Source organism: Lissotriton helveticus, chromosome 9 (genome assembly GCF_964261635.1).
Source record: "Lissotriton helveticus chromosome 9, aLisHel1.1, whole genome shotgun sequence".
Taxonomy (NCBI): domain Eukaryota; kingdom Metazoa; phylum Chordata; class Amphibia; order Caudata; family Salamandridae; genus Lissotriton; species Lissotriton helveticus.
Genome location: NC_136070.1, coordinates 543294965 through 543309395, shown reverse-complemented (window position 1 = coordinate 543309395; position 14431 = coordinate 543294965).

Genomic DNA, 14431 nt, shown 5'->3' with positions numbered 1-14431 from the left:
TGCCTGGAACCCCGAGACGAGCCACAGAAGACCCCGCGGACACTTACTAGGAGCGCCCCCTTTTGCTTTGGCATATTCGTTAGTACGAGTTGCATCGTCGTCCTAATCACGTCAACTGGTGCACTCGTCTATTAATACTAGGGATGCTATTAAAACGAATAGCAGAGCATATAGCCCTGCCAAAGTTACGTAATGTATACAAACATACACAAAACCAATGAAGTAGTATACGGCTCTAATAAATAGTGCTGTGGGCGTGTAACTTCCATCCGCTTCTTTCCTGCCCCACTATTTTCCGTTAATTAACCTTTTAGATTTAGAAACAAGATTGTGGTTTGACTTAATTTGATAATGTGAACCCGAAAGAATCTAGACTATATCAATTTATTACATTGCCGAGTTGTAATTGGGCATCTGATTATCAAGGAGCTTTTTTTTTCTTCTTCATTATCGTTTTCAATTTTTTTTAAAAACATAGGTGAACTTAAAAAGTATTAAATGACTTTTTGCATGCACTATTTAGTCTAGTTTCATGTAGCGCTATGTGCCAACGGTCTAGGGCCGCGCAACGCTACACGCAGCCACTGTTACAGAAAACTGTATAACTGGTAGTAAGCTATCAATTCCGGGAGGATGAAGGGCTGAGATGACCTTCAGTCATGGGCGTGGTCCACTGTGCTATTTTACCTAAACTCATATTCAATTTTACACCCACCTCTACGTCGCTTTAAAAAAGGCGACACACCATAAGTATTAAAGGAATTGTATATATTTTATAGGCTCTTGGTAAGGAAAAGTCAGAGATCGTGCAAGGAAAAAACAGAAGGACTGATAAGCCAAGCGTTTCTTGTGAAGGGGTATTAATAAACATTTCGGTCGAGATCAGGAGGCTTTGAAAGCTGTTCTCACTATCCAAAGAAAATCTACATGTGCATTATGTATTAAAGGGACTTTATAAGATAAAACGCCTTATATAAACCCGTGGTGTTAACAAGGTAGGGGGTCGCACAAATTAAAAAAAAACACAGCGACACGAGAGTAGTTCGATATTTGTGATACGGTGCAAAAGATATATTGAGGTTCAGATCCTAGAACAGAGATAACATTAATAAAGCCTAAAGGGGACCTCAGAGGAATTAAAACACAGATTTAGTTTATCACATTTATGTGGGCAAACTGGGCATGTACAATGGGCATACATGGTTTACTTGCCTGGTGGTGTGAAGCTGGGCAGGGCGCGCCCTCTGCTCCTGAGCAGGGAGTTCTCGAGTCCTCCCCGTGTGATCCCTCTGCGTGGTCTCTCCCAGGCTGGCCGCTCGCGCAGGCTGAGGGGCCGTAGCAGCGCAGTGAGAGGAGCGTGCGTGCGCGCGAGCTCGGGAGGGAGTCTACGCACAGACTGCCCAGGACATCCCTTCGAGCCAGGGATCCGGGAGCGGCCCTGACGTCAGCCAGTCCTGGCGCGGACTCCACCCCCTGCTCTTCCTGTGAACCTTCTCTTCACAATGGACTTAAATCACAGATAGTGTGTCCCCGCCGCCGCCGCACTAATAACCAGAGTCATCGTTTCCCTTAAGAGCAGACCCAGACCGGCTGAATCACTTGCTAAAGTGACATCATCATGTTTACTGCGGATTGATAATCTGGGATGGGCAACTCTGTGATTCTTTAAAAAAATACAACTGCGAAGTGCTTGTTCAAATGCATGTTGAAATGCGTTGTTTTGATATGATTTTCTCAGCTTGGTTTGCCGTTCCCTCCTCCCTCACCTACGGCCTCACCTACGTTGGCTAAAAGCGTAAATCCACTTTTGTGCATAGGCAGAGCCTGCCAGTTTTGCCTAGTCTGCCAAAGTGTGAGGCACCAGATGTCTAGGTAATATAGGTTGATAAAGTAATTTTCAATTTCTAAGGATCACACCATAAGGTTAATAACGGAGAGGCAGGCTAGGGTGGAGCTCGCTACTCCTGGGGTCAATGTTATCAATAGTATTGTTACTAGATAAAGGGGATTAGGTAGTAAATTAAAGTGATTTGCCCAGGATCACACAATATAATCAAGCAGCGAATGGGAGACAGGATTACAACTGGCTACACCTAAACCATGTCATCGATTGGTGATTAGTTCATGGCTCCCTCCTTTGCATTTTAAATTAGCCATGTCTAGATGATTTGCTTGTATAGCTGTACACAGTGCTTTGAGTGGGGTAGGTTCCTCCAGTGCCCAGGACTAGTAGCAATTAACAAGCATTAAAAATGCAATAGGTCTCGCCTTTTATTAAGTTAAAGCCATTTGCTTTGCTATACTAAGCCATTCAAAGCAAATGGCTTTACCTTAGTCAAAGGCGAACACTATTGCATTTTCAATGCTTGTTCTTTGGATGCAGAGGCTGTGAAAGACAAGCTTTTCATGGGGACAGATGGATTTCCCACCTGTGTATCCTGTTCCTCCTACTATAATCAGAGTTGTCACCAACCCTGGCCTCCCCAACAGACTGCTAAGGGGGAAGGACCCGCTCTACAATGGAGGGCACCGTCGGGGTAGAAGGGGTGCTCCCTGCCAAGCAGAACCCTGATCTCCATGGTGGAATGTGTGAAATAGACGGAGCATCCCCCCACCCCCCAGTGATTATCACAGACACTGAGGAGAAAGCAAAAAAGCAAAGTGCAAGACCAAAGGCAAAGGAGAGTCCACGCAAGGCAAAGGACAGGCTATTAAAGGCTAAGGATTGACCAGGAAAAGCAAAGGACACCTCACGAAAGTCAAAGGAGAGGTCATCAAAAGCAGAGGAGAGGCCATGCAAGGCAAAGGGCAGACCATGAAAAGCCAAGCGCGGGCAACGAAAAGCAGAGGAGAGGCCATGAAAGGCAAAGGACATGCCATGAAGAGCAAAGAAGAGGTCATAAAGAGCAAAGGAGAGGCCATGAAAGGCAGAGGACATGCCATGAAGAGCAAAGGAGAGGTCATAAAGAGCAAAGGAGAGGCCAGGAAAACCAAAAGAGAGGACATGAAAGGCAAAGGACAGGCCATGAAAGGCAAAGGACAGGCCATGAGGAGAGGTCATAAAGAGCAAAGGAGAGGCCATGAAAACCAAAAGAGAGGACATGAAAGGCAAAGGACAGACCATGAAAAGCCAAGCGCAGACAACGAAAAGCAGAGGAGAGGCCATGAAAGGCAAAGGAGAGGTCATAAAGAGCAGAGGAGAGGCCAGGAAAACCAAAAGAGAGGACATGAAAGGCAAAAGACAGGCCATGAAAGGCAAAGGACAGGCCATGAAGAGCAAAGGAGAGGTCATAAAGAGCAAAGGAGAGGCCAAGAAAACCAAAAGAGAGGACATAAAAGGCAAAGGACAGACCATGAAAAGCCAAGCGCGGGCGACGAAAAGCAGAGGAGAGGCCATGAAAGGCAAAGGACATTCCATGAAGAGCAAAGGAGAGGTCAAAAAGAGCAAAGGAGAGGCCATGAAAACCAAAAGAGAAGACATGAAAGGCAAAGGACAGGCCATGAAAGGCAAAGGACAGGCCATGAAGAGCAAAGGAGAGGTCATAAAGAGCAAAGGAGAGGCCATGAAAACCAAAAGAGAGGACATGAAAGGCAAAGGACAGGCCATGAAAGGCAAAGGACAGGCCATGAAGAGCAAAGGAGAGGTCATAAAGAGCAAAGGAGAGGCCAAAAAAACCAAAAGAGAGGACATGAAAGGCAAAGGACAGACCATGAAAAGCCAAGCGCGGGCGACGAAAAGCAGAGGAGAGGCCATGAAAGGCAAAGGACATGCCATGAAGAGCAAAGGAGAGGTCATAAAGAGCAAAGGAGAGGCCATGAAAACCAAAAGAGAGGACATGAAAGGCAAAGGACAGGCCATGAAAGGCAAAGGACAGGCCATGAAGACCAAAGGAGAGGTCATAAAGAGCAAAGGAGAGGCCATGAAAACCAAAAGAGAGGACATGAAAGGCAAAGGACAGACCATGAAAGGCAAGGGAAATACAAGGGGGGGCCAATAGGCCCCCACGCAAGCATGGCGGGGCCCGGCCCCTCCCACACCCCGTCCCTTTCGGGGCCGCTTGCCCCGCGCCCTCGCCCCGGAAGTACTTGTGTGCTTCCGGGGCGAGGGGGCGGGGTCGCGGCGGCGAAAGGGTTAAAAGCCTGGGGAGCGCGGGAAGCGGCCTCTTTGTGCCCGCGCTCCCAGGCTCGCTCCTCGCCCCACCGTGGAGCCGTGTAATTTTCTATTTTTTTTATTTCAGGTGTGCTTCGTGGCGGCGGAGGACTGCGGGGGTTTTCCTGGATCTCAGGCCGACGCGTTGTAGGAGCGGAGCAGAGCGGGAGAATCTACGTGACCAAGCGGGAGTGGCGATCGGAAGAATGCGACCTACAGAGGACTGCGGTGGGGGAGCGGTGGACCGGTGGACCTGCGGTTGCGACGGTGGAATGGCCTGCGGTGTTTGGATGAGTACACGGTATGTGTTTATGTGCGCCAATGTGTGGTGTGCTCTGTGAAAGCAGAAATGCCTTAAGGGATGCTCGATGTGCATCGCATGTGAATGGGTGTCTGCAGACTAGGTACTCCAGCGTGCTGTCCGGGACTACCAGGTTGGCGGCAACAGGGATACACTTTTGCGGAGATGCATTTGGTACGCAGGAAAATGTCTATAAAGAACAAACCCGCAGGTCCGCCGCTCTTTCTGTATGTTAAAAGAGCCAGTTAATTCAGTCAATATGCGTAACTTGATATGCTCATACACGAGACATTACAAACGATTCACTAACAAAAATGGATGAGAGAAAAAATATCTACGTTTCGCTTCTTCACACTGTACTTGTGCCAGTTCCAAGCACTGTCAATAACGGGACGATACACTAAAGAGGAACGCCATCTTCCTATGACCTGTGCATAGAAACACAAATAAAAAGCAGATTTCTAAAAGAAAATGTAGGTGCGCACTTTACACTAAGTTAAAAGGCAGGGGGCACGGGAGAATTATTGCCACAGCAGCAAGCGTATGGTAAAGGGGTGGAGCCTACGAAAAATGAGGGGTTAACATATATTGTTATTGCCCGACTTCTGCATGTTTGTTACCACGTGGAGGACGTGTTCTTTATTTTCAAACTAATAGAAAGCGGCTTCCATATTAAAAATATATAAACTTCCATGAGTATGTCTAACCCTCAACGTGCGCCTTTTGAGTCAGAGGAAATTCTGCGGCACACTGAAAATGCTTTTTCAGAGAGAATTACCGTCCCCTACGGTCCCACACTGTTAGGAGGCCTTGCTCTATTTTTTGCTAAAGAGTCGATTTACATGTTTTCCTGCGTGCGAAGGACCATGTCAAACATTTGTCAATATCAACAAAGATTTAACTTTGTTTATTTTTACATCATTCTGGATGGCCACCCCATAACACTCTTCTAAGAAAGAGGGAAACAAACGGGGCAATCCCTTCAGAAATCTCACAACACTATGAGACTTAAATAAAAAAGGCTGATATGATTAACAAAGAAAGACAGACAGCATTTAGCAGTGCCCACATCAAAGCCTTGCTGGGCAAGATAGGAGTGCAAAACGCAGGGAGGATGGTTAAGTGGAGTGTGTCGTTGGGTTTAATCACTCTAGTTGGATGTACGTTGGGTAATGCTGCGGTGTACTCAATGGATGAGGTCACCCTGGCACAATTTTACAAGTCCTTCGGTTAGTGATGTGTTAGTAATGTCAAGCCCAGCGCTGGGGGGGCAATGGGTGAGGCGAGCGGTTGTGGCCGCCTGACTGGGACACAGGCCCAAGGTTTCTATTTAACAAAATAAGCACTGTGGGTTTAACTAGCTCTATCCGGTAGAAAGCCCTCGTACACTATTCGAGTGGGCGTTTTTATTCCAGAGCATAGTAATTCGAGGTATGTCAAGATACTTATTCAGCTGTAAGGGCAGTTTCTCTTCCAGCGGGACCGTTTCCCTCACGTTTTCCATTGTAATTGTCAGTATCTGATTACTGATTATGCCCCGGGACCTGGGTCATCGGTTAGCGGCTATTGTGTGTCTTCCTTTGTCAGACATTATCTCTATAAAACTGAGGGTTGGTGGCTAGAGTATTACTGCACGTGGGCGACAGAGTATTCTGTACAATAAATTCGAGCCTGTCCCTGCGTTTTACATCAATTATGCTCAAAATTGCCGTTAAAACACATATCTTGGGATTAAGGTGGAAACATGATAGGCCCAACTCCGTTCTGTATAAAGAGCCACAGTGGAATCATATTTTCATGCGAGAAGTGACGTGATCAGTCCAGTTCAGTTTCGAAGGGCCAAAGTGGATGTAGTAATGTTTACACGGTATAGCAAGTACCGTTTGGCTCCACTTTGGTGGAGAAGTGTGGCTCAATGGTTAGAGTGGCAGACCCTGATGCAGAGGTCTAGCCCGGGACCAGGAGTCAATCCCCTGTCTTTGCTGGTCTTGGCTCAATTTACCAGCAACTGCCAGCCTCTGATGTTCACGAATTTTCATTTAAGTACAATAGTGGGGTAGGAAGGCACTAGCCCAGATCCTATCACACCTGTTTACAAGCAAGTTGGTCCAGTGAACTGTAGACCGGGGGACCACCTGCTATTGGGGATGGCAATCAGGCAGTGGGAATTTTAAGTAGAATTGTGTAGGTAGGTTAAGTACTATCCCACATCCTATCACACCTGTTTACAAACAAGAGGGTTCAGTACATAGTTGGCCGGTGTGACCACCGGCTACTGGTGATAGCAATATGGCAATGGGCCATGTTAGCTCACAAGTTATTTAAAAGGATGGGTCAGGGCCATAATAAATTGCCTGCTGAAATGGGAAGAATTTTATCTTTTTCTTAAAATCAGGAATGTCCAATGTAGGCACAGGAGGGCTGCACCCATGACAGATTGGCAGGATAGCCAACACGCTTTAAAAAATGTTATATTTAGAGGCACTGTATCTAAATGCATTTAATATGTTAATTCTAATCTCAGGGATGCCGCCCATTGTACACCTACAGTGGGGCAAGAACACGTCAAACGATCATTTGTCAGAAGGGTTAAGTGCAAGGAACATGAAAAGCTGCCCACATGGGTTTAAAGGATGTGACATTAGGATAACAGTTGCTGTGCCCTCGCTGTTCCTGTATGACTCAGCAACAAGACAGTCGGGGTAGCTACTTATGTGGTAGTTAGACAATGTGACCATGAGGGCTGGGCGGGCACTGCAATCTGATCCCTGCTTAACACCCTCCTTGCACTGATCCCGCAACCCCATAATAATTTTTCTGGGTGCGGGAATTTTTTAGTGTTTTCACTTCACCTGGGTATCTGCCCGCTACTTACAACGGTAACATGGCAGAGTGGTCTACGTAATCGACAATACTAGTTCGGGGTGACCGGGGGGCTTGCTGATTCAAGTTACACTTGCGTACGTGCTTGCCTCGGCCTATATGCACTTGCGAGTCGACTTAACAGCATTTGGCACTTAATTCTTCCCCACCTGTTTTTTGCCCAAGTAAGTCAGCCATACCAAAGGTCAGCCAGGAAATTGCCATTCCATAGTAGACCTGTTAGTTTCAGGTAATTTCCCCAGAGGACATAGAGCACGCAAAAAACTCACTATAGTAGAGTGGATCTAAAGAGGAGGGTCGCGACCATGCCTAAATCCCATCTCTGATACTGCTGGTGCTCTTATATGGGCAGGAGGGTCAGACAGATTTGCAGATGAACAGGGCTGAACTGGGGGAGGCAGAATGGGTTGATGAACGGTAACACATTAAACCCTGATCTTTTGAAACTAATGTTGCATCATGATTTACAATAGGTGGCGGTATACTATGAATTGATTGGACAATCATGTGTGGCAGCGGGGGGGCCACCTGCTACTTGAAACTTGTTAGGGAAATGATGCTCAGTCTGGGATCATGATAATAATATATATAGGTTATGGTTGCCCCTTAGTTATATTACGCGTTACCACTGTCAGCCACGATCCAAGCCAACAGTCAGGCGCAAGGGGTTCGATACTTAGAAGACGTATATCTCATCAAGTTGTGATTGGGTGGGTGCCAATACAAACGGACTGTTCCTTTTGAACTGATATCCTAATCATCCTTAAGGAGTCATGAGGGCGTTATGGTATGCACTGGGGACTCCATGCTTTGTGTCACTGCACTGCACACTGGGTAGTGTTTGTTAATGAAGGCCATTTTACAGGGCACTCCTCGTAACACTAATACAGTCACGCTACAAGGGAACCCAAACTGAGGCTATGCTCAACACTTAGTCGGAAGTGTTTAGGAGTATGCATCTGACGCTAATCGTATCTCAAACGTGGCAAGGGATGGCAATGTAAGACTAGCACATGTACTGCAGTTATCGCCAGAAACACTAATGGTTTGTGTTTATCTTTTTCATTTATGTATGGCCGGGTCCATGGTGGATATCTGGAGTGCTCCGCATCACAACAGCTGCTACAGGTGGACAGCCCAAGGGATGCTGACGTCAGGTAGAGGATGGCAAACAACAACGCAAGTGTGATGGGCGAGCGATCAAAGGACGCAGGAGGTGCCAACACAGAGTTGATTGTTTTGGTGTGTAAGCCCTTATATTGGGCTGGCGGCAGTAATGTAGCAGGATGTGGTTTCACAAAATGGCAGTATTTGCCGTAACAGGAAAAGGTATACCTACAGTAACGGCGCCTGTGCACGCAGGGCCACCAGTGTCAGCATGATATGCATAGATCAACGAATGGTAAGTGACAACGGTAGAGATGGGACAGTACACAAGGGTGTGCATTCCTAGCTTCGGCAACCCCAGGAATGATAGGCCTATGCAACGCCTCATTTCCCCGGTTCAGGAAGTGGGGACTTCCATGGTAAATGTAGTACCATTCACTTAACACTTTCCAGAGCGTAGTGGCGAGGTGTGGAGGGTTAGCAGACTGTACAGTAGGCCAGTGGGAAGAGTAGAATGGGAGTACCAGGATACCCCCGGTCACAGCATCTACAGGGACCCTCGAGAGGCGTGCCCCCACACCCTCGTTCATGTTAGGACATGGGGTAACGATGATAGGACCCAGATTGCACCATGGGGGGCTGCGTTTTCCCCCGGCTGCACGTAAGAGGGGGGGGGGAATTAGGCGAGTGCACGGAGTCACTCGGTGAAGAATCACTCAATAAAGAGGATCTACACTTGGTTGGAGAAACTATTTCATACACATTATTGACAGAATATCCCACAAGGGGTCATCTCAGGACCAGGTAGATTAGATTATATTAACAGTCGGCTGATAATGAGGAGTTGACGTTTATTAAAGGCTCTACTCACAGGCGGGGGGGTCCAGTGGACAGAGTCAGGGATGCCATAGGGGTGGGGAACAAAATAGCAGGGGTAGGGGGTTTTTGGATTAGGAAGTTATGACCTTTCAGTGTAGGCGGTTGGGGGGGGGGCCAGATAGTCGGTGAACTACCTGGCCTGTGGCGGTAAGGTCATTAATCGGTGAGCAGCATTTTAAGGTCCTTACGGGGGGGCGGACCCATTCACGAAAGGGGCCGCCCGCGGGAGGGGCCATTGGTCTCTCTCAGAACTTCAGGGGCAGGATATGATATCCCGTTTTAAAGGGTGCGGGGGAGGGAGTCTACGCTTTCCTCAGGCTGGTAGCCACCCCTCACAACACTATGACGTCACTAAGGTGCGCGAGTGTCTGGGCCCTCCTGTTATGGTTAAATGGAGTTCAGGGAGCGCACGTGGGTGTAACGTGCCCTGGGTTGCGCATGCGCATCTTCAACGTGAGAGCGCAGCTGTAAAAGGATCTGACACCGGTTGGCGACCTTGCCGTAGGACTTTATTTAAAATATTAGAATGCAGTTTAATTTTCAGGATGATTAGATTACGTTAGGAAACACGCTGTACTAGCTATTTGTTAAGGTTAGCCCATCATACCATGTCGAAACGGATGTCAATCTAATCTTCTGAAAAGTGTGCATTTTAATAATTGTCAGAAATGTTTATTTGATTAAAATTTTTGATTTGTTTTTATATTTTAATAAATACGGCCAGGGGGGGGCCCTGTACCCCCCCTTGACTTCCAAAGACCCCCATGTGTTGACTGGTTGAGTTGGGTACTTCAGTCAGTGTGTTAAGGGGGGAGGTGGCCGGCAGTCCAAGACCATGATACAAGGGGGGGCCAATAGGCCCCCACGCAAGCATGGCGGGGCCCGGCCCCTCCCACACCCCGTCCCTTTCGGGGCCGCTTGCCCCGCGCCCTCGCCCCGGAAGTACTTGTGTGCTTCCGGGGTGAGGGGGCGGGGTCGCGGCGGCGAAAGGGTTAAAAGCCTGGGGAGCGCGGGAAGCGGCCTCTTTGTGCCCGCGCTCCCAGGCTCGCTCCTCGCCCCACCGTGGGGCCGTGTAATTTTCCCCACCCTCCATCCCTTGTTAGCAGACCTTGGGGCCTGGCAAATGGTAAGAATCAGGTTTGTCAATGTGCCGGACTATAGGTTAGGGGTTTGATCCAGTAGGCCTTGAATTTCCCGTTTACTGGAAGGTAGAACAGATGTAAATATTTTGTGCAGTGCCGTGATATTTAACTAATTCTCTCCTTAGGCCTTTTTTCCCGCTTACAGGAGTATCTGTATATGTATATGTTTTGTGCTTTGCTGTGTATTAACAATTTTCTCCTTAGGCCTTTTTTCCTTTTAGAATAGCAATGTCGTATTTATTATGTGTGTCTGGCGGTAAGGTCATTAATCGGTGAGCAGCATTTTAAGGTCCTTACGGGGGGGCGGACCCATTCACGAAAGGGGCCGCCCGCGGGAGGGGCCATTGGTCTCTCTCAGAACTTCAGGGGCAGGATATGATATCCCGTTTTAAAGGGTGCGGGGGAGGGAGTCTACGCTTTCCTCAGGCTGGTAGCCACCCCTCACAACACTATGACGTCACTAAGGTGCGCGAGTGTCTGGGCCCTCCTGTTATGGTTAAATGGAGTTCAGGGAGCGCACGTGGGTGTAACGTGCCCTGGGTTGCGCATGCGCATCTTCAACGTGAGAGCGCAGCTGTAAAAGGATCTGACACCGGTTGGCGACCTTGCCGTAGGACTTTATTTAAAATATTAGAATGCAGTTTAATTTTCAGGATGATTAGATTACGTTAGGAAACACGCTGTACTAGCTATTTGTTAAGGTTAGCCCATCATACCATGTCGAAACGGATGTCAATCTAATCTTCTGAAAAGTGTGCATTTTAATAATTGTCAGAAATGTTTATTTGATTAAAATTTTTGATTTGTTTTTATATTTTAATAAATACGGCCAGGGGGGGGGGCCCTGTACCCCCCCTTGACTTCCAAAGACCCCCATGTGTTGACTGGTTGAGTTGGGTACTTCAGTCAGTGTGTTAAGGGGGGAGGTGGCCGGCAGTCCAAGACCATGAGGCCATGAAGAGCAGATGAGAGGCCATGAAAGGCTAAGGACAGGCCATGAAATGCTATGGATAGGTCATGAAAAGCAAAGGACAGGCCATGAAAGGCAAGGGACAGGCCATGAAGAGCAAAGGAGAGGTCCTAAAGAGTGAAGGAGAGGCCATGAAAACCAAAAGAGAGGACATGAAAGGGAAAGGACTGCCCATGAAAGGCTAAGGACAGGTCTTGAAGGGCAAAGGAGAGGCCATGAAAGGCAAAGGACAGGTCATGAAAGGCAAATGACAGGTCATGAAAGGCTAAGGACAGGCCATGAAATGCTATGGACAGGCCATGAAAGGCAAGGAAGAGGCCATGAAAGGCAAAGGACAGGCCATGAAAGCAAAGGACTGGCCATGAAAAGCAAAGAACAGGCCATGAAATGCTATCGACAGGCCATGAAAGGCAATGAAGAGGCCATGAAAGGCAAAGGATAGGCCATGAAAGGCTAAGGACATGTCCTGAAGAGCAAAGGAAAGGCCATGACAGACAAAGAACCGACCATGAAAGGGAAAGGAGAGGCCATGAAAGGCAAAGGACAGACCATGAAAAGCAAAGGAAAGGCCACGAAAAGCAAAGGACAGGCCATGAAATGCTATGGACAGGCCATGAAAGGCAAAGAAGAGGCCATGAAAGGCAAAAGACTGGCCATGAAACACAACGGACAGGCCATGAAATGCTATGGACAGGCCATGAAAGGCAAAGAAGAGGCCATGAAAGGCAAAGGGCAGGCCATGAAAGGCTATGGACTGGCAATGAAAGGGAAATGACAGGTCATGAAAGTCAAAGGACAGGCCATGAAAAACAAAAGGGAGGCCATTAAAGGGAAAGGAGAGGCCAGAAAAACCAAAAGAGAGTCCTTGAAAGGACAGGCCATGAAAGGCAAAGGCAGGCCATGCAAACCAAAAGAGAGGCCATGAAAAGCAAAAGAAAGACCATGAAAGGGAAAGGACAGGCCATGAAAGGCAAAGGACAGGCCATGAAAGGCTAAGGCCAGGTCTTGAAGGACAAAGGAGAGGCAATGAAAGGCAAAGGACAGGTCATGAAGAGCAAAGGAGAGGCCATGAAAGCAGAGGTGAGGCCTTGAAAAGCAAAGGATAAGCCAGGATAGGCAAAGGAGAGGACATGAAAGGCAAAGGACAGGCCATGAAAGGCAAAGTAGAGGCCATGAAAAGTAAAGGACAGGCCACGAAAAGCAAAGGAGAGGCCATGAAAGGCAAAGGACAGGCCGTGAAAGGCAAAGGATAGGACATGAAAGACTAAGGACAGGTCATGAAGAGCAAAGGAGAGGCCACGAAAACAAAAAAGAGAGGCCATGAAAGGGAAAGGACAGCCCATGAAGGGCAAAGAACAGGCCACAAAAAGCAAAGGACAGGCCATGAAAAGCAAAGGACAGGCCATGAAAAGCAAAGGACAGACCATGAAAAGCAAAGGACAGACCATAAAAGGCAAAGGACAGGCCATGGAAAGCAAAGGACACCTCACGAAAGTCAAAGGAGAGGTCATGAAAAGCAGAGGAGAGGCTATGAAAAGCAAAGGAGAGGCCGTGAAAAGCAAAGGACAGGCCATGCAAGGCAAAGGACAGGCCACGAAAAGCAATGTAGAGGCCACGAAAAGCAAAGGAGAGATCATGAAAGGCAAATGACGGCCATGAAAGGCAAAGGAGAGAACAAGAAAAGCAGAGGAGAGGCCATGAAAGCAAAGGAAAGGCTATGAAAAGCAAAGGACAAGCCATGAAAATCAAAGGACATACCGTGAAAGGCCAAGGACGGGCCACGAAAAGCAGAGGAGAGGCCATGAAAGGCAAAGGAGAGGTCATGAAAGGGAAAGGACAGGCCATGAAAGGGAAAGGACAGGCCATGAAAGGCAAAGGACAGGCCATGAAAGGCAAAGGACAGGTCTTGAAGAGCAAATGAGAGGTCATAAAGAGCAAAGGAGAGGCCTTGAAAACCAAAAGAGAGGCCATGAAAGGGAGAGGACAGCATGAAAGGCAAAGGAAGGGCCATGAAAGGCTAAGGACTGGTCTTAAAGAGCAAAGGAGAGGCCATGAAAAGCAAAGGTCAGGTCGTGAAAGGCAAAGGACAGGCCATGGAAGGCAAAGGACAGGCTGTGAAAGGCAAAGGATAGACAATGAAAGGGAAAGGACAGGCCATGACAGACAAAGGACAAATCATGAAAAGGAAAGGAGAGGCCTTGAAAGGCAAAGAATAGACCATGAAAAGCAAAGGAGAGGCCATGAAAACCAAAAGAGAGGATATGAAAGGGAAAGGACAGGCCATGAAAGGTTAGGGACAGGACATTAAAAGCAAAGGAGAGGCCATGAAAAGCAACGGAGAGGCCATGAAAGGGAAAGGACAGGCCATGAAAGGCAAAGGAGAGGCCATGAAAAGCAACGGAGAGGCCATGAAAGGCAAAGGACAGAGCATTAAAGGCAAAGATCAGGCCATGAAAGGCAAAGGAGACCATGACACGCAAGCAGCTTTGCCTTTTTTCATGTTCATTTGTAACCAAGTCCTCCCTTCAATTTCTTTCTCAGCATTCTGGGACTTGTAGTCTTATTCATTCCTTTATTAAACCACCAGGGCTAAACGTCGAAGAATGCAAACAAAAAATCTGCCCTGGAGCAGTGAGTCACCCATGGACCTGGAAGCTGGAGGTGGAAGTAGGGTGCAGTAGGGGCTGTTGCACCCCCAGTTCATGTGCATGGAGTTTGACCAGACCAGTATAATAACAAGCATTTACAATGCAATGGTCTCGGCATTATTAAAGGTACGGCTATTGGCATTGCTCATGACATTGGTTTTTTTTTTTAAACATAAATAAATGGTATTGTCATATACAATGGCAATAGGTGAGCATTAGAGAGTAGTAGAGATTATTCGCGGGCACAGAGCCACACACACAGAAAGCCACCCCCACACACACACACACACACAGAGTTACCCTCACACACACAGAGCCACACAGAGCCCCACACACACAGAGGGCCACAAC